The 25,678-nt window shown below is 41.9% G+C and overlaps 1 long non-coding RNA gene across 1 annotated transcript in view; it reads left to right on the top strand.

Moving 5' to 3' along the window:
• LOC109456352 (uncharacterized) overlaps positions 1–25,678 on the top strand; it is a 282,160-nt gene that overhangs the window by 62,766 nt on the left and 193,716 nt on the right. Inside the window, exon 3 of the long non-coding RNA XR_012496351.1 lies at positions 21,345–21,499. This is a non-coding gene — a long non-coding RNA (uncharacterized LOC109456352). The remainder of the gene's footprint in view (positions 1–21,344; positions 21,500–25,678) is intronic.

Genomic DNA, 25,678 nt, shown 5'->3' with positions numbered 1-25,678 from the left:
TTATGGTTCAGATGGCAAAATTATTCTTCATTAAACAATAATTTACCATCTATTAGAGCTTGTAATCCTGCATATTTAAAATAGGGCCCAATTAATAAAAATGTCACTTATACTCAACTGTCTAGGGAAAAAGAGGAAAGGACCTTAAAATTACTTGAGGGAGAGTTAGGCACTTAATATGTGTCATTACACTTAATCCTCACAGTAGTTCCATTTCACAGATGATAAAACTAACATCAGTTGGGCTAAGTAGGCTTGCCTGGGCTTCCCACTTACTAATGGTGACGTGGATCTGAGGCTGGGTGTGTCTCATTATAAAGCCTGTGACCTTCCTAGTAGACCAAATACTATTTTTCTGATTATAATCTGTAAAGCACTTGATAAATATAAGTTGTTAAGTTACCTACACCTTCTATTTAACTGACTTCATTAATCTCAGAAGCATAGTGATATTTATATCTAATAAAGAATATTTCTGCTACCTTTAAAATGGATCCACCAATAATGTCGTATAGATTATGAAGGGTGCCAGGTGGGTACTGGACTTATTGGGGGGATTCACTTCATAGATTGTATAGATGCCTGACCACTGCACTGTACACCTGAAGCTGATGTAGAATAATATTGAATGTCAACTATAATTAAATATAGGTATATAGTCATAGGATGTAAAGCACAGCATAGGGAATATAGTCAATGGTATTGTAACAGCTATGTATATACAATGTTAGAGGGGTAGTAAACTTGTTGGGGTTATCACTTTGTGAGGGGTGTAACTGTCTAATCATTATGTTGTTTTGTACACCTGAAATTAATATAAAAAATAAAATAAAGGAAGGAAGGAAGGAAGGAAGGAAGGAAGGAAGGAAGGAAGGAAGGAAGGAAGGAAAGAAGGAAGGAAAAGAAAGAGAAATAAAAATAAAATAAAATGGATCTACGTTTTTTAACTGCAGACTGCTTGGGGGGACAGAGCCCCAGAGAGCAGTTTCCAGGCTCTCGGCCTCACGTGGAGGGGTGCTGGCTCAGGTAATAGATGGCCATCAGCTGTGGCTAGTTGGCCATCAGCTGTAACCAGTGAGCCATTGGCCACTAATATAACTGCCATGGCTTTGCTAGCAGAAAATGGGGGTTAGCAAGAAGATGGTGGCTGAGCCTGCAAGCGGTGCAGTGAGGGTTGCGAACAGTGTGGCTCCTTGTCGTGCAGGGTGTCATGCGGGGTCTCTGCTCCCGCTCCCCATACAAGAACACAGGACACGGTGAGGCCAAAAAGGAACACCCACGGAGCCATAGGTAGGGGAGTCATACCACTACGGTCTCACTGGAGGCTGGGTTCACTGGACATGCGACCTGCTGTCCGTTTTCTCTGCCAACCGACCGACGACTCTCCTCCACTCTCTTCGGCTCTCCTCTGCTCTCCTCTGTAGCCACAACCATTATATTAGTGGCCAATGGCTCAATGGCTACAGCTGACAGCCAATCAGCCACAGCTGATGGCCATCTACTACCCGAGCCAGCACCCCTCCACGTGAGGCCGAGAGCCTGTAAAGTACTTTCTGGGGCTCTGCCCCCACACTCCACCCCTACAGGTTCTCGCCTCACAATCTAGGTGACAAGCGTCTTCCGCGAGGGTCCCTGTGCCATATTAGCCTACTGACACCTACGGACGAAAAGAAACGGTAGTCTTAGGAACCAACAATGGCAAATCCCTTCCATCTGGGAGGATACATGCCAGCTTCTTGTCCTGGGAAAGGAGGGTCGCTGCCACTGGCACCTTTCCTGGTTTGTGGTACCAGACCTTTATGGCAGTGCTTGGGGTCCCTTGCATAGTTTCAACATGTAACAGAACAGGGGACCCCATAATAGGCCATAGTGAGAGCACATAGTTTCCTCGCAAAATCATCCCGGTATCGGGACCTCTGTATACTACAGTCACTTGCGGTGGCCACTCAGCCACCACCCCTGGCGTCACTTGCAAATCATGAGTCAAACTGGCCCCCCATGGGGCTATCAGACCCAACCACCGACAGTGGGGGCTTTTGACCTGCCAGGGCCAAGTCCATTGCTGCCGTTCCCCTGCTTTCAAGCATGTGGGTGCTGGCAGCAAAATGTTCCCATTTCTGCCATAGCCTGGCTTTAACAGAGTCTCACTGGTGGTAACTTGTAATTGAATGGGAGCGGCCGTTCGATGTAGCAGAGCTTCTATGGGTGCGGGCCCTCCCTTCCGTGGTCTCTCATTCAGGACTCTCAGGACGTCCCATAGACGCGAGGCCCAGTCACGCATCGTGGGAGGGTGTTTTGACACCTGGAGACCTTGCTTCAAAAGGCCATTATAGCGTTCAATCATGCCAGCTGCTTGTGGATTGTACGGGGTATGAAACAACCATTGCACGTCCATCCTGGCAGCCCAGCGCTGCACTTCTTGCCCCATAAAATGGGTACCCCTGTCACTTTCAATGACTTGGGGGCACCCATACAGGGTGCACAGCCATGTAAGGGCGACTACTGTATGCCGCTGATCCGCAGCCGGACAGGGCCAGCAAACATCAACCCCGTAGCAGTGTCCACTGCTGTAAATGCGTATATCGCGTTGCGGGCCTTAGGCAGGGGTCCAATGTAATCCACTTGCCAGCGAGTGAGGGGCAGAGCCCCAGAAAGTAGTTTCCAGGCTCTCGGCCTCACATAGACAGGTGCTGACTCAGGTAGTAAATGGCCATCAACTGTGACTGGATGGCCATCAGCTGTGGCTAGTTGGCCGTCAGCTGTAACCAGTGAGCCATTAGCCACTAATATAACTGCTGTGGGTACGCTAGCAGGAAGAGAAGAATGGGGGCTAGCAAGAAGAGGTGGCTGGGCTGGCAAGCGTGGATGGCGGTTTGCGGACAGTGTGGATCCAGCCTTCAGTGAGAATATAGTGGTATGACTCCCCTACCTATGGCTCCATGGGTGTTCCTTTTTGGCCTCACCATGTCCTGCGTTCTTATGTGGGGAGCGGGAGCAGAGACCCCGCATGCCCGACAAATGGCGCAGCGAGCAGGATCTCCCGCATGACGCCCCACACGACATAGCTGCTTCTGGTTAGACAAATTTCAAAGTTAGAGCATGAAACATTGTAAGGCAAGACTAAAATTTTTCACCAGTTCTTATTCATGCATCCACTCTGCAATGTCTTTATCACAAGATTTGTACATTCTATGCACTTGGGTTATCTAGTGGTTTAGGAAAAAAGAAGTGTGAATTCAGAAAAGCAGCTGCCTCTAAATAGAATGATATCAGACAGCCTCAAAATAAGCTTGGTCTGAGATTGCTTATTCTCCTATGAATTGATTGGTACTTTTTGAAACTTCCTTACTTTGCAACGATTATATTAAATCACCTTTCTATTTCTGTAAGATTAAACTATCAGTGGTTTCAAACCTATTTGTAGAAATGATGCTTCTTTTTCAAATGGAATCTTATGTGGAGCATTAATATAAATCAGATAAGAATAAAAGAATGAGGGAGGGCTGTAATGGGAGCCTGGAGGGACATCAGCTGGGCTCCAGCATGGGCTGAGGAGGTTGCCAGGCCCTCTACGGAACCCTCACACAAGACCATCTCTCAGGCCCTGCAAGAAATTCTATCAACCAATGGCTCGGTTGGGTATGTGTTGGTTATCTTATTGCCATGAAAACCAGTTGCAGTCAACAAGGGGAAACTAACAATAAATATCTTTCTCTGGGAACATCTGGTGTGGAAATTAGAACATTTTAGTTCTAATCCCAGCTCTGCCACTATTTAGGTCTGTTACCTTAGATGCTGTTTGCGTATCTATGAAATGAAGATAAAACATTTCCTACCTACTTTATTTTCAAATACACTGTCTCGTGAGGTTAAAAATTCCCGTTTACAAAGATAAAATTAGAGTACAATTATAAAGTATTGCCTTTAGGAAGCTGTATAACAGAAGGTGTGGACTTTTCATTTCAAAGTCACTACTATACAGTTACCACCTCTGTTTATAATTATAATTAAAATATTACTTCAGTTAGTGCCTGGGCATTGGGCAGGTATTCATTTTCATTTGTGCGTAGTTACAAAATATTGTTCTCTCACATAATAGAAGTCCAGAATTGTCATGATGGCTCCATGAACTCAGCAGAGACTTGCAGTCTTTCTAGCTCACTGCTCTACCATTTCTTAGAAGGCTGCTTGAGTGCCAGCCGTCACGTACATACTTCAGGCAGCAGAATGAAAAACGGAGTCAAGAAGGATAGATCCCCACCTTTCAGGAGACCTCTCTGAAGTGGCATACATTTCGACTTATATTTCACTAGACAAAATTTAATTACATGTCTATGAGATATATTGTCTTTTAGCTGATGGCAATTGTACAGCTCAAAATCTGGGTTTTTGTGTTAAGAAGGAAAAACAGAATGGATATGGGGAAATAATCAGCAGCCTTTGCCTGCAGTACCTGGATATGGAGTTTGGGGTCATGCTTTCATGCCCTCCAAATGGTAATCATGCACTGCTGTCGTCAGATATTTGAATATTACTGTGGAGATGTCTGAAGTCAACATAATTCTTTCCTCCTTGTACGCAATCTGTGCTGCTTGGACTCTTATACAATTAGCTATTTATTCCTGAAGATGAATAGTTTCTGCAGGATTATCGTAGGTTCATCTTTCTATAACGGTTTTAAAATATATGATGTATTTTTTTGATCTGCAGACTAAAGTGATTATTTTAAGAAACACTTCTTCCATTATATCACAGGTCTATTTTTTTAAGAAGTTGAATGTCCTTTGTACACCTTTTCTGTATCATTTTTCTATTTTTGTTTCTTTATTCTTTCTCTCTAGCCTGCCCCTCGTGTCTTAACATGCTTTTATCATACTTTCCCCCAATTTTTGATTGTTTCTATTGTAGATTCATTTCTGTTATGATACTGGCAACACCGGACTCCTCTCTTCCTCCCGATTTTTGTTAGTAATGTCACCATCACCAACTCTTTGGACTCCCTAGTCCTCTCTTTTTCCCTTATATCCAAATGATGACCAAGCCTGGAAAGTTCTTGCCTTTCCATGCTAGTCCCCATCTCTTCTCCTCAAGGCTCATCACTTCTCTTCTGTACTCCCTAATCCTAAACATTGTTGTTAATAAATTCCAGTCACATCATTTCCCTGTTCAACATCCTTCGGTGGCTTCTCATATCTATGAGATTAAACGGACCCATAATCCAGTACGAAAAGTTCTCCCTAGTAAGGCTCCAGTCTACCTTTTCAGACTTAATGTCTCTCAGTTTTGGTAACAGGAAATGTTAGAGTTGGAAGAGAATTTGAGAGCATCCAGTCAGACTCACTTAATCTATAGATGGGGAAACAGGCCCAGAGAGGAAAAAGGATTTTTATCAAGGTCACATATGTGAGGCGCTTGAACAACTTTATGGCAATTGTGGGTACTTCAGGAAGAAGGCAAAGAGAGGCTTGTGATCTTGTGATCTACCGTTCTGAGTTAAGGACAGTGGAGAGGAGCAGTTGTAGGCAGGAAGAATAAGCGTGTATGTACCACATCGACTGAGATATTGGACTGGAAGAATAGAACCACACAGAATGTACTCTTCTGTTACTATGTTGAGTATAATAATTATTGCACTATATTAAGATATAATTGTTCTTTGGAACTGAAAAGGTGAAACTGTTCTTGAAGATAGTCGTTGTGCCTGAGAGGCATGTCTTTCAAAGAAGAAACCAGAAAGAGGAGATGGAGGGGCCCTTGATAGGTGTTTTGGGCAGCAGGGTTGAAACTGAAATGTCTGCCTTTGTCTTTCCTTCTCCCCAGCACTGCCTCTTCTCTCTCCTCAGCTGACACTCTTGCTTGTGAAATAGCGCTCCGTAGTATTTACTGAGTGTTTTCCATTTGCTAACTGTTTTACCTAGATAATCTCATTCAAGCCTCACATCAACTTTATGAGGTAGGTACTGTTATTTTCCTCACCTTACAGAGGAGCCCATCGGGCAAAAAGAGAATATACCAAACAAGTGAGTATTTTGTTATAAAATGTCACTCTTGATCTTTAGACAATTTGAGGAATAGGAAACAAGAACTCAGTATTTATGCCTAAAAATATGCTGTGTTTGTTTGGCTGTAAAGTGTTGATATTGTACATGCCTTGTGGAGTAGGACAAGTCTTGAGCACCTTGGGACTGAGGTCATGTTAGAATGATTCAAAATTTGTAATGTGTAAATCTTTTAAACTTTTTTCTTTGTTTTCCTTTTGGCTTCTCTTAGTCATTAATAAAGCCTGTCCATTTTGTGCTAAGGTGATGTAAGAGAAGCTCTTCTTCACTTATTCACCTTGAGTCAGAGTTCTTAATAAAGCTTGTCCGTTTTGTGCTAAGGTGACCTAAGATCTCTTTTTGTTTATTCACCTCGAGTTGCCTTGAGTCAGAGCACTTAGGCACCTTACCCAGCATGCACATGGAGGAGGAGAATTCCTTGACCAAAGCGAGGTGACAGTCACGGAGCAGCCAGTCTATTAGAGCTTCCCTGTCTCTCCTGGGGAATTCCCTTCCAGTGCTAAAACCTGAAGTTCCAGACAAGTTCTAACCAGAAAAAAAAATGTTGACCTTTTGGAACTGAAATAGTTCACGATAAAAAGCAAGTAGGAAAGGTTATGGCACAAGATGAAAGCAAAGGGTTGTCATCTTTCAACTGTCAATCAGTTAAAATTAGTAAATATTTATTGTGAGTCCACTGTGTGCTAGTGTAATGGTAGACATGATCCTTGCCCTCAAAGTCAAACACCAAACATGAAAAGGTAAATATGTACACGAGTGGAATAGAAAAACAGGTTTAAAATACAAGGCCTGTTGTAAGACAACATGTCAAATGAGGGGAACAGGTAGTCACTAGGTTCTGTAGGTATAACAGGGAAAGCGAACTGACTGGGCTAGGTGATCTTCCATTGTGAAGGAGGAAGGACTTGAGGTAGATATTTTAAAAATTATAAATGTTGGGTAAGTGAAAAGGAAGGAGAAATGGCAGGAACGGAGATGAGGTTAGGAACGTGTGAAATATTTAATAGGGGCAATGAGCATATTTTTCTGGCTTGAAGTCAGACTTCCTTTAAGGGTCCAGTAAGAGCTAATGGTGGAGGGCTTTGCACGACAGGGTGAGGAGCTTGACTTCATCCTGTAGAACATGGATACTTTTAAAGATGCTTGGTACAGGCAGTGAAATAATGGAAGCTACTCTTTAAGATGACTGGTAAGGAGGGAGATGAGTTAAGACATTGTGGTAGGAAACCCTCGACATTTCAACCATAAATGAGTCTTGAGAAGACTTTTAAATGTGCAAATGTTTAGGAAATTCTGAATTCTTTTTTTCTTATGCTAACTGCTGACTTGTGTCAGGGAGAAATTAGAGAAAAGGGCAGGCGCAATTTTATCTAGAGCAGAAGACAGTTATTTTGCTAGCAGGTATTTGCATTGCTGACATTTTGGGAACAACTGCGGCAGGGACCACTTCCCTAGAAAAAGTTCTCAGTCCACCTGTGGGTAGATTGCCTGTGGGAAGACAGAGGATCTTCAAAATTGGAGGCAAATAAAGACCTCCAAGGCCAGTGTGATGTTTCTTCTTCTGTTAAAATACATTTGAGCTTCAGTAAACAAACAAACAAAAAAGCAACTTTGGTTACACATCTCTTTTTATACTAATATGAACAGAACACTTTTTTTTATAGACAGTGAAATAGTTCCCTCTTCTTAACTAGAAGTTGCTGTAGGCCCAACATGTGCCAAGACTTCCTTTGGAAGTTAAACACTTCATAGACAGGGGACTCCCTCAGCTGATACAGACACTGGCTGTCACACTCAGAGATCAAAGTGTTGCCAGTATTGCCAGCGGTGGTGACTCATCAATAATGCTGGGAATGCTTCATTATCAAACAGACCCTGAAGGGGCCAAATATCTGCTCTAGGCCATCAGAGTCAGGTGGAGGATGGATACAAGTTCCTAGAATCAAGGGTGCTGAATTGAAAGCAAGGAGGCCCCATTGGATCAGATTTGGGATCAAGGTGGAGGTCACTGGAACAGGGGGATAGACAGGACTTAGGAACAGTTCTCTGGTCTCCTGGCCCCTAGTCCAGTGCTCTCTCCTCCACACCAGGCTCTATATATACCTATTATAAGGTCTAGAGCCTTCTGCCACTCTCTTGCCCTCTCCTTGGCCGCCTGTGGTTGCTTAGCTGAGTGAGAGTTTTCAGCATGCTCCCGTACCAAGCCTGCCGAGGCACAGAGTGGAGGAGGCAGGTGTTGGCTCAGAATCATTTATATGTCACAAGCCTGATTACTTGATCTGACGTATCCTTTATTGGTCCTAACCTCTGCTAGCCATTATCCATTAACCTACCTGCCCTTCTGTTCTTCTGACATCTGATAACTAAGGGCTAGTACCAGCTTGATACTAGCCAAACTTCTGGTCTATTAGTGCTCATCACCCTGAATTAAATCTATACCAATATTCATGTTTCATGTGGTTGCAGAGTTGTGCTCCTAGACCCAGTTATTCCAGGCAGAGCTCCTATCTAACCTGTGAGGTGAATTTCAACCAACAGAAGGTTATGAGGGCCCACGGGGCTCGGTTCCGTTTGGGATAAGTGCTGACAAGGAGAGCTGGTACCTAGGAACCAGAGGAGACTCATAGGGGGAAGCGCCACTGGAGAACAGTCACCGCTGCAGGTTCTAAGAGCATCTTCAGTCCTGAAAATGTATCCTGAGAGATTGGAGGTACAGGCACAGACTTCATAATTGGTGGGAACCGGAGGCATTCAGAAAGGTTAGCAGGCAGCTCGGGGAAGTCTAGAATTGGGTAGCAGAGACCCAACCACATGATTCAGTTTAGGGGTGGGTGTTGGTGATGGCAGTGGTGCTTGGAAAAGGAAGGCAAAATTTTGGTTCTGGAAGAATAAGGCCTCTGAACTTGTTCTCAACTTTTTCCCACCCAGAGGCTTGGTTATGGGATGTCCTAAAAGACTTCTTTAGTTCTGTCACCTCAAGGAACCTCTATAATCCTGCATCCTCTCAGCTTGCTCATCCATCATTTCTGCCCTCTGCTCTCAGGGCTCTGGTTTTGTTCTCTGCTTACTCCCTTTGAATGACCATTGGGTTTTTCTCTCTTCCGAGAATGTCCATATCAAGAGTAAGGAAAGAGCTCTTGCCAGCTTTGCACATGTTTAGATCAATCCTGGTTTCAGATACCCTGACACTGGTCAGTGGCCCAGAACCCCTACGTACCAGGAGGAAGAGTTTGAGCATGATGGAACTAAGTAGTTTACTGAGACAAAGGTGAGGTCATAGGGGTAGGGAGCTGGTGACCAGAACTAAGGTACTGGGAGAGAGTAGACTGGATTTGAGAAACAGGGCAAATTTTTACCTGTTGAAACTAGGGCAGCAAATCGCGAAGTTTGTCTCAAATTTTTTCTCCCTAAGGTCAGTGCTTATCCAACGTCAGTAAGCTTCAGAGCCAGTACCTGCACAGATTCTGCCTGTAGGCCTGGGATGGGATTACAGTCTAGGAATTTGCAATTTTTCTTATACAGCTTTCTAGAAATATTTTATGCATATGAAGCAAAAACTACCTATGTGTGTTCTTTTCATTCGCATGGTAGCATGCCGTACACACTGACCTGGCCGTTGTTTGTTTGTTTGTTTTTCACTTAACAATGTTTCTTTGAGATTATGCTATACCAGTGTGTAAAGTTTCCTCATTCTTTTTGATGACACTGTATTCCACTGTGGGAGTATAATAATTCGTTTAACAGTCAGCCCATGATGGGTATGCAGGGTATTTCTCATCTCCTAACGGTAAACAATGTAGCAACAAGTACCATGTACATATATCATTTCACACACAAGTGATTATATCTGGATAAATTCTTCAAAGTGGAATTACTGGGCCAAATGATAAGTGATTTTGTGATTTTAATAGGTATTGCCAAACTGCCCTTCACAGAAGTTATACCAATTTATACTCCTACCAGCATGAGCACCATTTTTTCATAAACTCTACCCAATGGAGTGTACTGTCAAACTTTTTAACTTTGCCAATATGATAGGTCAAAAGAGTATCTCATTGCTGTTTAAATTTGCAATTCTTTTACCATGAGAGAGGAGTATGAGCATATTTTAATATGTTTGTCATTTGTATTTTCTTTTTGTGAAGTCTGTTCATTTCCTTTGACCATTTTTCTAATGAATCTTTTGATCTTTTTTTTCTGGTTTGTAGGAATTTGTTATTTATTAGGGAAATTAAGCCTTTGGCTGTGATTTGAGTTGCAAATATTTTTTCCCCAGTTTGTCATCTATCTTTTAACTTCCCTTTTGGTGGCTTCTGCAGCGTAGCTTTCTATGAAGGTTTAACTGTTATTAAATTCATTAATATTTTATGTATTGCCATCTGGGTTTTATGTTATACTTAGAATGGTTTTCCCCACTGTGAGATTATGAAAAATTATCTCTTACATCCTTCTATTACCTTTATAGATTTTTAAAAATATTTAAATCTTCAATCCATATGACTTTGTTCTAGAATAAGATGTAGAATTTGGTTGCAACTTATTTTTTTTCCAGATAACTATGTGGTTTCCCCAATACCATTTATCGCACAATCTGTTCCTTACTTCACTGCACATGCTTTAAATTGCCCGTTTTATCATCTTCTAGATTTCCATATTGATTTGGGTTTACCTCTGAACTTTCTCTCTTGTGACATTACCATATCTGTCTCTTCAGGGACTGGTACCACACTATTTAGTTCTCCTAGCTTTCCAAGGTGTGTTCTAATGCAGGGGATTCGTGGAGTGTACTTTGGGAAACACTGTCCTACTGGGTGGTGCAGCACCAGCCCTGTGTGGAGTAGCATTAAGAGTTGATTTCAACAATGAGGAGAGGAAGGCTACAAAGAATGGCATTTGGAAAAAACAAAGATTTCATAATTCAAGCTGAATCCATCTGTTTCACAAACTCCTACATCTTGACAGCAACAAGAGATGTAAACAGATAATGTGTCATATCCTTCTTGGCCCTACTTTCCAAGTCAATAATATTGACTATTATACAGACCAGAGTCTATAGTTGAGGATTTGTCTCTGGCAGCGGCTGTAATACGTTACTGGCATGGCTGATCAATCCTGACAAGTTCAGAGAGAATATGGAGAAGAGAAGACAGACCTTTCCTTTTGAAAATTTTTATATTTTTCTACTAACAAGTGTAACTTCATCTTGATTTTTATGGTAGGAATTTTTGTCAGTTGTTACTTTTGTTTATTTGTATGGCTCTTCAGTTAATAGAAGAAGTACATTTATGTAGTTTAAGTGTGTTTTTCCAGGACCCATCAGCTCCAAGTCAAGTAGTTGAATCAATCTAGTGGTGGAGGGTGCAGCTCATAATGGCCCATGTGGGGATCAAACCAGCAACCTTGTTGTTAAGAACACCACACTCTAACCAGCTGAGCTAGGCAGCTGCCGCCCCAAGAAGTACATTTATGTGGTGGACATTATTTATTCAGTCCAATGCATGGATTTATAGATTCATGGATCCCTTGCAATAATAAAACACTGAAATAGATCAGAAAATATATCAATGCACTTCTACATAAGCAGATTTTGCACATACATAAGCACTTCACTCATTTGTTCAACACGTGTTAACGGAGCTCCCAGTATACTGCCAAGACCTGTGATAAGTGCTGGGGATGCAATAGGGAGCAAAACCAGAAAGAAAGAAAAAAAAGATCAATGCATGTGAAAGAACTTGTATTAGTTTCCTGTATTTTAGAGACTGCTATAACAAAGTACCACCAACTGGGTGGCTTTAAAAACCAGAAATGTATTCTCCAGCAGTTCTGGAGGCCAGAAGAGCAAAATCAAGGTGTCTGCGGGACCACTTCCCTCTGATGTCTCCAGGGGAAAATCCTTCCTTGCCTCTTCCTAGCTTCTAGTACTGGTCTGACATCCTTTGCGTTCTTTATTTTATCACTGCGTCACTCCAGCTTCTGCCTCCAGCTTCAATGACTGCCTTCCTGTGTACGCCCTGTGTCTCCTCAGTCTTCTTTATAAACACCAGTCATTGCACTAATGGCCCACTCTCGTCTACTCAGGGTGATCTCGTCTTAACTTGATTACATCTGCAAAGACCTTATTTCCACATAAGGTCACATGCACAGTTCTCAGGGGTTAGGACTTCAGCATATCTTTTGGGGGACAGAACAGCACTTACCAAAATTTAAGGCAGAAATAATATCTGTATTAATCAGAACGCACTTAACTGATCAAGTTAGTTTTAACACCTAATTTAAAGAGTTGCCTAATTAACTATTTAATTCAATCAAATGGGAATGGAAACCTGGGAATAAGAGATGGTGGAGTTGTCACATTTATTGGACCTGCCATTAACCCAGAACATCTTACTGTACACAGAAGCTATATTAACCAAGCTGGTGGCTGGAATTGTCAGGAGTAATAGGATTGGGCATACCCAGGGGGCGAGAGGCCCTTTGGAAGGGGGATTTGAATGGGGCCAACAAGAAACATCTCACTTTTCCATGGAGGATCTGCAGTGTGGTTAATAAGCCCTGGTTAAGGAAAACCACCCTTACTTCTGTGGAGGAGAGACTAACTCGGGCTGCTTTTTCCCTTGGAAGAAGTAGTAGAAACCAAAATACACCCTCCCCGACTGCCCTGTTTCACCGAGAGCACAGAAAAACAGGCTTCGCAGCTTCTTCCCCTTCCTGCCCTTGGGAACCTTGGCTTCGGCCAACCTTCCTTAATGTGAGATGTGTTTCAGGCCAGGAACATGATTCTCAAAGCATATTTCTATGTCTTTGGTTTCTTTCCGGGCTCTCCCTTTTCCAGAGCCAGTATTTTCATACAGACAGCAAAGCGACTGTGGTTAAGATACAATTTTATTATATCTATTAACATTATTTTTTTAAAGTGCAATAACAGATTGAGAATCAAGAGCTCTAGGAGGATCCCATATTTTCCCATAAAACTGGTAATATGAAGAACTGTAACATAAGTTCTATCTGGCAGGAGATGGAAAAAATAGTTAGTTGCTACATTAAGAGCCAGCTAGCCTTCCGCTAACAAATGAAATTGTTTTCATTTGCCTTCAGCTGTACACAGCTGGTTTCTTTCCTCAGCCCCACAGAACAGCTCAATATGTCCCTTCTGTCTTTCCCCTCTAGGCTGTGAAAGCCCACTCTCAAAAAGCACTTTAATCTCACTTGCGCAGTTCTGTGAATGGCTGATAAATGATAAAAGAAAGTTAGTAGAAAATGGCTGCAAGCACACCTGAGCAGGAATCCAAGGTCTGGCTTGTTTGGATTCTATTATATCCTAGTGTTGAGGGAAAATGTTCCCCGACTTTTGCAGGTAAGCATGCCTGGGTTTGAATCCTGACTCCACCACTTGTTAGCCATATGACCACAGACACTTAATCTTGGTGTTCCTAAGTTTTCTATTCTTTAAAGTGAATATTGTAATACTTTAGTAGATTATTTTTCTGATTACAGTAATCCCCTCTTTATCTGTGGTTTCGCTTTTTGAGGTTTCAGTTATCCACGGTCTACCACAGTCCAAAAATATTACATGGAAAGTTCCAAAATTAAGCAATTCATAGGTTCTAAATGGCGCCCTGTTCTGAATAGAGTGATGAAATCTCCGTCCCACCTGGGACGTGAATCATTCATTTGTCTGGCGTATCCATGCTGTAGACACTCCCTTAGTTACTTTGTAGCTGTCTAGGATATCAGATCAACAGTGCTTGCGTTCAAATCACTCATGTTTTACTTAATAATGGCCCCAACGTGCAAGCGTAGTGATGCTAGCAATTCAGACGTGCCACAGAGAAGCTGTGAAGTGCTTTCTTTAAGTGAAATGGTGAGTATATATAGAAAAAGCATAGTATATATAGGGTTCGGTAGTATCGTGTTTTCAGGTATGCACTGGGGGTCTTGGAATGTATGCTCCATGCAGAAGGGGGGACGACTGTGTTTGTCAGGTAGCACAGAACTTGACATATAGAAAGGCTCTAAAATGACAATCATAGTAATTTGCTAATAAAAGAAGATTGAGGATGCTGTACTCTTTAAGAGAGAATTCTTTTGCCTTTTTGCCCAGCTATTTAGTGGGTTTTTCATTGCTTCTTATAACAAACATCAAGCAGGATCGTGGTTCTGATGAACAGTGACAACTTGCCGTAGAACTAGCTCATATCAAACTTGCCTATGAGAAGATCTAGGGAGGCAGAGATGCCTTGGCAGAAAGACAGAGTATGTCCCCTTTGGAAAACTTTGCCAACCCTCAGCCAGGGAGCAGTCTCCATCTCTTTGACCATTTATCACATTGTTGCTTCTCCATGTTTCTCTCTGCCTTTTAGGCTTACTTACGAGGCAGAGAAAAACAAGGAAACAGAAAGGAGACAAGCAAACACCATCTGGACCATTCCTTTCTTGGTCTTCTCTCTTATCTCTCTTACCTCTGCAGAATCATCTTTTCAGGATTGTTAGACCCTGGGAAGGTGCTACTCCCCATCTTCCATCCAATCTCTTCTGTGAGTCACTGGTATGTGATCATATTTTTCAAGATTATTTGGTCAACCTTTATTAGTCTGGAGTCCTCAAGAAAGAGGACTACGTATTTCATTCATTCATTCATGTGTCCATTTGTGTATTTATTCAATAATCACTATAAGAATAAGAATAATAATAGTCAATATTGATTGAGGTCTTCCTATATGCCAGATAATTTGCTAGGATTTCCTCATATTATCTAACTTAATTATGCCAACAACCCTATGATGTAGGTATAAGTTTTATTTTTTAAATGAGGAAACTGAGGTACAGATATCACCTGCCCCGTCACCCAGCTAGCAAGGAGGACAGTCAGGTTTCTACAGAATCCCCAAGTTCTTGATAAGTAGACACTGAGTGGTACAGAGGTATGCAAATGATAGTTCTCGTCCTCCAGGAACTTGGGTGAGTACATAAGACATAAAATAATTAAGCAGCCAGATGGGACAGAACAGGACTAAATATTAAAATAAATATACTTGGACACAGGAAATTAGTGTGAGCTGAACCAGTAAAAGAAGAGCTCCTAGGCTCTGAAGGATGAAATTGTTTTGCAAAGGTATAGGCTTCAGAACTCTGAGTGATGGGAAGGGTAGGGAGGTAGATCAGCCTGTACGGGCTTGGCAGGTAAAGAAAAGAGCCGATGCCTCCACAGCCAGGACAGAGTGGTGGGAGATAAGGCCCAAGGCAGCCAGAGTGAGGCTTGAGTGTTTGGGAAAGAAGTTTAGACTGTTCTAATGAATAGGCCATGGGAAACTGCTGAACCTTCTTAGATAAGAGGGTGGTACAATCCGAACTGCGCCTGAAGGGAATTAAACAGCATCAGGGAGGAGAATAGGAATCTGGAAATCTAGTTAGGACCTTTCTTGAGCAGTCTAGAAACAAAATAACATTCTGAACTAAGCTAATGACGGCGTAAATGGCCAGGAAGAAGAGAGAGTGAGAATGAAATATTTCAAAGGAAGAGCTGGTAAAACTTTGTGATTAGTTATGAGAAATAAGGAAGAAGATGGAATTGAAAAATGACTCAGGTTTGAACCGGTGAGACAAGGAGACTGATGGTAATAAAACTGGAAAGTTAGAGGAGAAAGATATATACAGCTTTAGACATTTTCAATTTAATTGTCAAATATACCTGGATGGAATGTTCGATTGGAGCAGGAAATTTGTGATTAGAATTTGGGAGAAGGATTGGGATTAGAAAAATTAAGTTTCTATCACCAGAGGAATAAACACGCCAATGTCAGAAAGTGGATGGACAGGAGCTTTTCCAAGGCATGTTTAAAGACAACTCCCTGTGCGTAAGCCACGTTTCTGCACATCTCATAAGTAAGGCACTTAACTGTCCTTCATTCAAGATACTTTTTCAAGGATGTTTGTATAACAAATAGCCTGGAAGATACAGTGCCTCCATTCAGAAAGAAAGCTAAACATGTTTACTGTCCAATATAATAAAGATAATGTTTCCATCCAAGGAAGGAGCAGGCATATTTACTGCCCATTATAAAAGATTTAGTTTCTCTAAGTTTAAGTTCCTCTGCTGTAACACAACCCACAGTGTATGCAGGCATTATCCATTTGGGCCCACATTTTCCCCATGGGACTAGAATGCAAGGGGAACTGAAGTACATATGCTTATGCTCATGCTACTTGCTGCAATAGGCAGATAGAGATTAGAGCAGTGTACTCAGAACTCAGTCATGGTGCCTGCCCAGCCTCCAGGTTCCTTCTAAGGAAAACGACCCATCACTAGCTCTCCTGCTGAGGAAAGACTCCTCGAAGTGATGTTCTCCACCACATGACATGTCAATCTGATTGGCCCATATAATCCCTGCTATAGACTGAATGTTTGTGTCCCACCCTCCCCCAAATTCTTATGTTGAAACCCTAGCACCCAATGTGATTGTATTAGGAGGGTTGGCCTTTGAGAGATGATTAGGTCATGAGGCTGGAGCCCTCATGAATGAGATTAATGACCTTTTTTAAAAAGACTCCAGAGAGCTCCCTTACCGCTTCTATCCCGTGAGGACACAGTGAGAAGATGGCCATCTATGAAACCGTAAGTGGGCTTTCACCAGAACTTGACCATGCTGGTAACCTGGTCTCTGACTCCCAGTCTCCAGGACAATGAGAAATGAATTTCTGTTGTTTATAAGCTACCCAGTCTATAACACTTTATTATAGCAGCTCAAACTGAGACAATTCCTTTTGTTTTAGGGTTAAAACTTTTCCCATTGGGCTACCTTATAGGTAGGATCTAGCCCATGATTGGATGCTTTTGTGTTAAGTATCCCCCTCTTGTCCAAACAGCATGCCCAGAGAGGTCACAAAACATCTAGGGTCCTTCATCTCAGAGGTAGGCTGGGAAGAAGTAGGCACTGAGCAAGGACTGGCTGGAGAGAAACCTGGCTCCATTGTAGAAGGGTGTCCAGGAAAGCTATACAATTGGGGGGGGGGGGCATGACAGATGCAGGCTTGATCCTAGGGGAGCAGCAGAGGCTATTCAACCCTTTGAATGGAGGCCTTGAACCAGGAAATACAGACAATAGGAGACATGCCAAGCCAGGTAGGCTGGAGTACTGGGCTGCTAAAAAGACAGGCACAGCTAGACCCTCGCCGGATTATTAATGTGTTACATTATTATAGGTGGTGAGGCGTGTATGCCGTTCAAGTCAATTCATCCAACAGTTATTAAGTGTCTGCTCTCTGCTAGGGGCTGTGTGAGCTACTGGGGAAATGACAGAATGTGACATGGTTCCTAATCTCAAGGATACACAAATAAATATTAGAGAGCATAGTGCATACAATAAAAAAGATGTGTGCAAGGTATAGAGGAGATGGGCGAGTCATTGAATTGGGATGGGGTGGGGTGGGGGAAAAGAGTGCGGTAGCTGGGGAAAATCACCGAGGAGCACACCCCTGCATGGCACTTCGAAGGAGGACCAAGATGAATGGGGGAGGGCCTAGGCAGAGTACATGGCTCAGTTGAAGGTTTGGAGGAACAGGAAGGGCATGGCAGGAATTAAGCAGGTGACAGAGCCCTGGCCAGGCAGTTCAGGATTCAGGGTCAGACTCTGAGCTCAGCAGCGAACTAATGTATTAAAGAGGAAACTGAGGCAGAACCTAGGCATGTGACAGGGCAGGGCAGGGACAAGGAGTAACCAGGCCTCAGTGGGCATGACAGTGTCATGGCTGACTCCTGGTGTGTGGGGCGGCAGGCCTCTGGTTATGTGACTAGTTCAAGACCTTCCCAGGTGGAGAAGCTGATTTTGAAAGCATCTGCTGCCTGTTTAGGGTGGGCTCAGGGACAGAAGGACCAGGCCTCCTGGGGTGACTAACCCCCAATGACTTGTGCTGAGTGAGGCTGGGTCAATTCCTTCTTCATGAATTCTGCCATGTTCAGACTCTTGGCTCTCAGGATTGTTAAAATAGCTTCCTAATTGGTTTTTGAGCTGTCTAACACAAGCTCCTCTGATCCATCTTCCAGACAGCCCTTGGGGTGCTTTTTCTAAAATCTGATGATGTCACTTTCCTCTTTAAGATCTTCCAGTAGCTGCCCATTGTCTGCCTCCCTGCTCCTTAACAAAGCCCCTCACAGTATGGCCTTGCCAGGGGCAGATGTTTGGGGAAGATTCTGAAGCTGAAATGTCCAGGATCCCCACCTTCAGGTCCTGGGAGGCTCCTAGAGATGTGTTTACATGGTCAGTATTGTAAAGAGGGTCCCTCAAGTTATAAAAGTTCCAGGCCCAAGAAAACCTAACTCTACTGCATGGGTCCTGCCATCTCTCCAACCTCATCTTATGGTAGTTCTCTCTCTCTCTCCCTCTCTCTCTGTCTCTCTCCCTCTCTCTCTCTCTCTCTCTCTCTCTCTCTCTCTCTCTCTCTCTCTCTCTCTCTCTCTCTCTCTCTCACAAGAACCTGAGGTTCTTTGAACACCCAGCCTGGAACATCCTCACCGAGCTGTCTGTTCTGTAGCACCCTCATGAGGCATCTCTCCTGAGAAAAGGCCCGCTTCGTCCCCCCACAGCCCCAAAAGTTCACAACCTCCTCCTCCGTGCCATCCTGTACCACGGGCATACTGTCAGATTCCTGCATGGATCATGCCATCTAGCAGCTACCTGCCCCGCTGGACTGAGACCTGCCCTCCCCCAGGTATTCCCAGCACAAAAGCAGCTCCTGCGATAAAGAGGAAGGTCTCAAATAAGTCTTGTTGAACTGAACTGAAATGAAATGTCACTGCCGCCTCTTGTAATTCATATTAGTCACCACGTATTCTGGGTACACTAAGTGTCATGGAATAAGTAAGACACATAAAATACTCATTGTAATCATCACAATAACTTGAAGGTTGACCAATGAGATTATATGAGGTTGACCCACATCAAATTGCCAATATTTGGCCATCTTTGGTGCGTCCAAAGAGCAATTTCCAGTGGTTCAGTGTAATAGCTTTAAACCAGGTCGGTCTGACTCCCAGATCAGTATTCTTTCCTGTGGAGAAGAAGAGCCATCCCGACTGACTGAGTACAGAGGAGAGATCTTAGAGCCGAAGCTGCCGAGTAAACCTTGACAACTCACTGTTCATCGTGTGGGGAGAAGTGCCTGTGATAGTTCTTTTCATTTCCATTTTTTCTATAAGCAATATTTTAACCACAGCCAAAACAACCAAAATATTGGTTGGTTTATTTGTTTATTTTCTTCCCCTTCAGTTAAAAATATCCCAAAGGGAAGGGCTCTATTTTTTTTTTTTGAAGAGGTGAAATAAAAAATAAAAACAGAATGAACAGCATAGCTTTCTCTATTATGATTTTTAATAACAGCTCCTTGCTGGACTTATGAATAGGAGAGCTCCCCTTTATTTATTTTACAAGATTATGTTTTAAGTAACATCAGCTTTTACATGACACTCCCTGTATAATGACTTTTTTTCCAATTAAATTTATTGGGGTGACAAAGGTTAGTAATATTACATAGGTTTCAAGTGTATATTTCTATAACACATCATCTATATATCACATTGTGTTCACCACCCAGAGTCAGCTCTCCTTCCATCACCATATATTTGACTCCCTTTACCTTCTCCTATCTCCCCCTCTCCCCTTACCCTCTGGTAACCACTTTTAAAAGAGAAAACTGTGTCTATGTTTTGGGATAGCACTTAATTGCCAGGAACATACGTAAAGAACCCTAGGCAGCATTACTATTGAAGTCTGAAAGAAAATGGAAAGCTTCCAATCCCATCACTGCTGTGCAAGGCAAAGTCATAATTGATATAATTTATAAGCAAGTTATTATCAAAGGGTATATGACACCAAGCCCCACCAGCACCAATATTTTATCTATTTTGGCTAATTTGCTTTGCTGTAACCACTCCCATTACAGGCAGAAAAAAATTGATACATTCATATGGGCCACACTAAACATCCTTCATCAACTTTGCAAAGGCATTTTGTACGTTGCCTGAGGACGGATTTTGAATTGATTGTCTAGAGCGGAATGGGAGAGAACAAGAACCGAAAATGGAAATCTGCAATTACAGCTCAGAATATCTTTAGAGAAGCTGAACCATTTCAAAGCCCAGGTCAGCCACAGTGGATGACAAATGAAAATGGAGAAAGATTTCTGACCGTTGGCACCCCTCACAATTCACAGAATGACTGTTATTTTCCCCCAGTCCCTTTCTCATGTCTCTTCTACCCACCCCTAGTGGCCATCTAGACAGGGCACCATTCATTTCATCTTCAGATGCATATATCCAGCAAACCTTCCATAAATAGAATTACCCCTAGGTCTCTCTCCCACGTGGTCACAAGAACGTCCTCCTATCAGCCCCCAAACATATTTGAGTTCAGCTCTTGGTTCACAAACAAAATTTAACCTGTGAAGACCGGAAGTAGTGGGCGCAAAGATCTGGCAGCTGAAGGGCAACATATCAGTGAGGATAGCTAGATCCAAAATAGTCAGTAATTTGCGTAAGGACTTCAGGACTTTCATCGTCCAGGAAGCCTCGTAGGAGTGGTGAGACTTTGTAGTATGATGGGCTGAGTCTTACGCTGGGCATTGGAAGATGTGGGTTCTAATCCCCTCTGTTGCTATGGAGCTAAGTGGCCTGGGACATGCCACTTTGTTTCTCAGAACTTCCATTTCCTCATCAGTAAGATGCTGGGATCAGACTAGATTGATCATTGTCAACCTTTCCTCCCCCAGTGACACGTGACACCCCCTCACAACAGCCCCATAATTACCCCAGAATTTGAGGTGACTCCTATGGGATTAGGCTGTATGTCTCAGAATATCTTTTTAAACCCATGCCGTCTTTTGAAGACCATAACAATATAAAGATGATGTGAGACCCTTCCAGCTTTAACAGTCTCCAATGCCACACAGGAGACAGATTTGTAATTTGTGTGCTTCTTTCTGTACCAGCTTTCCTCCTAGAAAGTACTCAAATTTTTGTTGAACACAATTGAATAGGGTGGCTTAAATCTCATTCCCTCTTTTGGGTCAGGGAAGGTCCCCCTCACCTCTCGCCCTTTTTCACTGCCTTTTGTCTGCTTTTTTCTCCCATCCCTTACGTAATCCACGAAGTGCTTGGGCAGTGGGACAGGTGCAGTTTGGCACAGAACCTATACCCATCACTTCAGTCCCTAGCCCGTGAAGCACATCCAATCCCCAGGAGATCTGGACTTTGCTTAGTGACCAAATGTCAGTTTCCCTTTTCCTTTTCAGTGAGCAGCAAACAAGACTGTCCTGCAGAGGGCCAAAGCTGATAGACTTACATGGAGCACACTGGAGTCTTTTTTTGTTCCCGTCCTCCCTATATTTTGGAAGCTCCAGCGTGAATGTGGCCTGAATTTAAACACTCAGAGCCATGGCCATTAACAGTGAGTACTTTTGTAGATTCATGCAGGCTCTCCTGCCTTTCCTCTCTCATGGCCTTGAATGATCTGTTGTTTGTGGACAATTTGCTTGTTGTACTCCGAGAGCAGGCTGATCTTGGCTCTCCCATTGTCTCTTATAAGGGCAAACAAAAGCAGTCTTCTTAGGCCAGAACACCAAGCTGATAAAAGACTGATTAAAGCCTCTTTTGTGGTGAAATTTAATAGGCCTTGGTTGAGCATTATATTTGATTAACCCCAACCAGTCATTACATGGTATTATATATACAGTACAGCTATGCCCAACAGCTCTCAGCTAGGCAGAGCTTGTCTTTGAGTTCCTGAATGGAGCCAAGACACAGTAGGCAGAACTGGTCATCAGCAAAATGGAAATCAATGAACTTAGCTCTGGAGCCTGCAATTTTCCCTATGAGTGTCTTTCCTTCTCCACCCACCCTTTATGTTCATTCTTTCTCAGACACCCAGTGCTTTCGAATTATTAGGTTCATTCTGACAGGCAGGAAGCTATTTGAAAACTCATTCACACAGAGTGATTTAATGGGTTATCCTTTCCAAAAGTAGCTGCAGTTCAAAAGAGGAACTTGAGCGGGAATTGTGGAAGCTGAAGGGATGAAGTCCTCATGGAGGTATCAGAGCCTGCCTAGTGCCTCAGCCTAGACTCTCCCTCCTTCTTCTGGGCCAGGTGGCTTTTTCCAGCTGGCTCCCCAGAACCACCCTGACCTCAGTTTGGAGAAATTAAAGAAAATCTGGTTTGACCCTCAGGTGACCCTGAAACCTCCCCTGCTACCTGTCCTGCTTAGTTCCCTAAGTGACTGAATATTACTCTTTGATATTGTTGGATATTATTGGGTATTACTGGAGCAGCAAGTCTCCTTATGCTGATACCTGGGTCCAGCCAGGATCTCAGGCCTTCTAAAAAAGGGTCCATACCTTAATGTTGCCATTCTGACCAATAAACTCTCTTTAACTTTCCCCTTCCTACCACTGATATGAACCCTGAGCTTTCTAGCCAACTTCCTGGATTTCCAAGTAGTTCCTACTCCCCTGTTCCTCCTCCTCCCATCCTTTATCTCTTGCTGGACCTCCATAAGGCTGACCTGAGCCTGGCTTGTGATTTGCCACCCATCCAACCAGATTTCCTCCTGCTGCCCCAAGCCAGTGAGAGTGATGGTTCTAGATCCTAGGCCCACCTCATTCCCCTGTAGTTAACTTTTTCTTCCCCTCAGTGTCACAAGGGTACTGGAGCTAAGTGTCAGGAATCCATAGTAGGAGGCCAGCCTGGATTATCAGAGAAATTTTTTCAATAGGTGAATGAATGGAATACTCTTCAAAATTCCACTCAAACGCCTCCCTCACTGTCAGTGTGTTCTCAAATCTCTGTTACTGCGCTGACCATGTTGTGCTTTAATTATTCGTGTAGTTTTTCATCTGTGTCCCCTACCAGATTGCATATTTGAGAGCAAGGAGCACATTTGACTTTGACAGCTTAGTACATGGTCAGACTTTTATTATTATTTTTTTAAATAATTTGAATGAGTTGAATGAGTGATTAAAAAAATGAGAAGTCCATGCTGAGTTGCGGAATTTCCATTCTTCACAATGCAAGGCCATACTTGACATCTATTAGTTACAATGGCACTTTTATCGGTAACAGACCTTTTGGGCTGATACTAATATAGCTGCATATAGCTGAATACTTTTTTACTTTTTCTGTCCTTTCATTTTCAATCTTTCAGTGTCGTGTTTTAGGTTTGTCGCTTATAAAAAGCATATAGCTGGGTTTACTTTTGTTATTGTCTGACAATCTCTGTCTTTTAACTTCACTAACCTAGACTAACTAAACTAAATGAACTAAGCTAGACCATTTACTTCACTTGTAATGACTGATATTCTTGAAATGATGTCTTCATTTTATTTTGTGCTATTTGTCCCATCTTTTAAATTTCCTTTTCTTTTTCCTGCCTTCTTTAGGACAACTTAACTTTTAATCCGTATTTGTTTCTCTAGCTGCTTTTTCAATTAAACCTATCCTCTTCAGGATGAGAACCCATGTGTTTTTGGAATGAAGATATTTTCTGGTTTATTACTGCATACAGTAGGTCAATGGATTAGGCCTTCCTTGAGCTGAACCTCTGATAATCTAGTACATGGTTTAATCATTTATTCTTTTTCCATTAAAACTATGAACTAGTAATGAAAATAATAGCATGAATATCAAGTATTCTTTAATTGTGAACATTTACAAAACAAAAGAAAATAAACATACAACAAAGTTCAAAGAAATACTACAACTGGAACCATCTCATATTTTATTTAAGAAACTCAAAATCTTGTCAGTCATAACAGTTAGATGTCATTGTTAAAAAATCAAAATTAATGCAAAAAAATCCCTGATGAGCAAAACATAAAATTTTTTTTAAAAAACTGGATCCAACAGTGGTGAGCCAGCTCATACTGGAGCCTGAGGCAAAAGGAAACACATGTGTGTCTATATGTTAGTTCTTATGTATTAATTTTAATGGACAATCTTTTTTCCAGAATACCAAAGTAGTTGAAAAAATATTGGAAAATTAAAAATGAGATGTATTAAAACTCCATTATTTTAATTTTAAGTATTTTATTTATGTCCAAATCAGAATTTATTATAATTTTACTTTCTTTGCTTTAAGGGAAAAAAATTTATCAATGATGTTTTTATTAAAATTCATTAACAACTAAAATTATATAAAAACATGTATATAGGGGTGCACATTTTTAATTAGCAAAGCTATTAATAAGTGCAGCCTATTTTTTAAAATTTGCTTACCATCTCCAGACCTAAATTTGATTCTCCTGTAAGCCCTTTATTTTAATAGTTTTAAAAACTAAATTACTTCCCAAACTTGTGGACAGAACTGGATCCTCGAATCCAAGAAGCAAATAGAACACCTAATTACCTCAATCCCAACAGTCCTTCTCCAAGGCACATTGTATTGAAGCTGTCTAAAATCAACGACAAAGAAAGAATCCTCAAGGCAGCCAGGGAAAAGAAGACGGTAACCTACAAAGGAAAGCCCATTAGATTATCATCAGATTTTTCAACAGAAACTCTACAAGCCAGGGGGGAGTGGAACTAAATATTCAAACTATTGAAAGAGAGAAATTATGAGCCAAGAATAATATATCCAGCAAAGATATCCTTTAGATATGAAGGAGGAATAAAGACCTTTCCAGACATACAGAAGCTGAGGGAATTTTCTAATACACGACCTGCACTACAAGAAATACTAAAGGAGGCTATTCGACCACCATCAACAGGGACAATTTGTGGCAACCAAAACATAAAAAGGGGGAGAGTAAAGGCCTGAACCGGAATATGGGAATGGAGAAAGTAAGCGTGCTGAAGAAAATGGAATACTCTAAATATCAAACTTTCTTTTACATAAACTTAAGGGTAACCACTCAAAAAAAATCCAGAACTGAAATATATACTGTAATAAAAGAAGAAACAGAGGGAAACATCATAGAATACCACCACACAGAAATAATAGACAACAACAAAAAGCAAAGAAACAATGGAGACACAGCCTTACCAGAAAACTAAAGATAGAATGACAGGAAATCCTCACATATCAATAATCACCCTAAATGTAAATGGACTGAACTCACCAATAAAAAGGCACAGAGTAGCAGATTGGATCAAAAAACTAAACCCAACCATATGCTGTCTTCAAGAGACACATCTCAGCTACAAGGACAAGCATAGACTCAAAGTGAAAGGGTGGAAATTGACACTCTAAGCAAATGGTATCCAGAGAAAATCATATGTAGCCCTACTGATATCAGAGGAAACAGACTTCAAGGTGAAAAAGGTAACAAGAGACAAATATGGACAATTCATAATGGTAAAGGGGACTATACAACAAGAAGACATAACAGTCATCAATATTTATGCCCCCAATCAGGGAGCACCAAAATATACTAAGCAACTACTAACAGAACTAAAGGGAGAAATTGACCAAAACACAATTATACTAGGGGACTTAAATACATCATTGACAGCTATGGATAGATCATCCAAACAGAAAATAAATAACAAAATAACAGCCCTAAATGACACATTAGATGAAATGGACATAATTGACATATATAGAGCACTTCATCCTAAAACATCAGACTATACAT

This window comes from Rhinolophus sinicus, linkage group LG05 (assembly GCF_036562045.2).
Source record: "Rhinolophus sinicus isolate RSC01 linkage group LG05, ASM3656204v1, whole genome shotgun sequence".
NCBI lineage: Eukaryota > Metazoa > Chordata > Mammalia > Chiroptera > Rhinolophidae > Rhinolophus > Rhinolophus sinicus.
The sequence above is the reverse complement of the archived record's forward strand: the minus strand, read 5'-3'. Positions and strand labels throughout refer to the sequence as shown.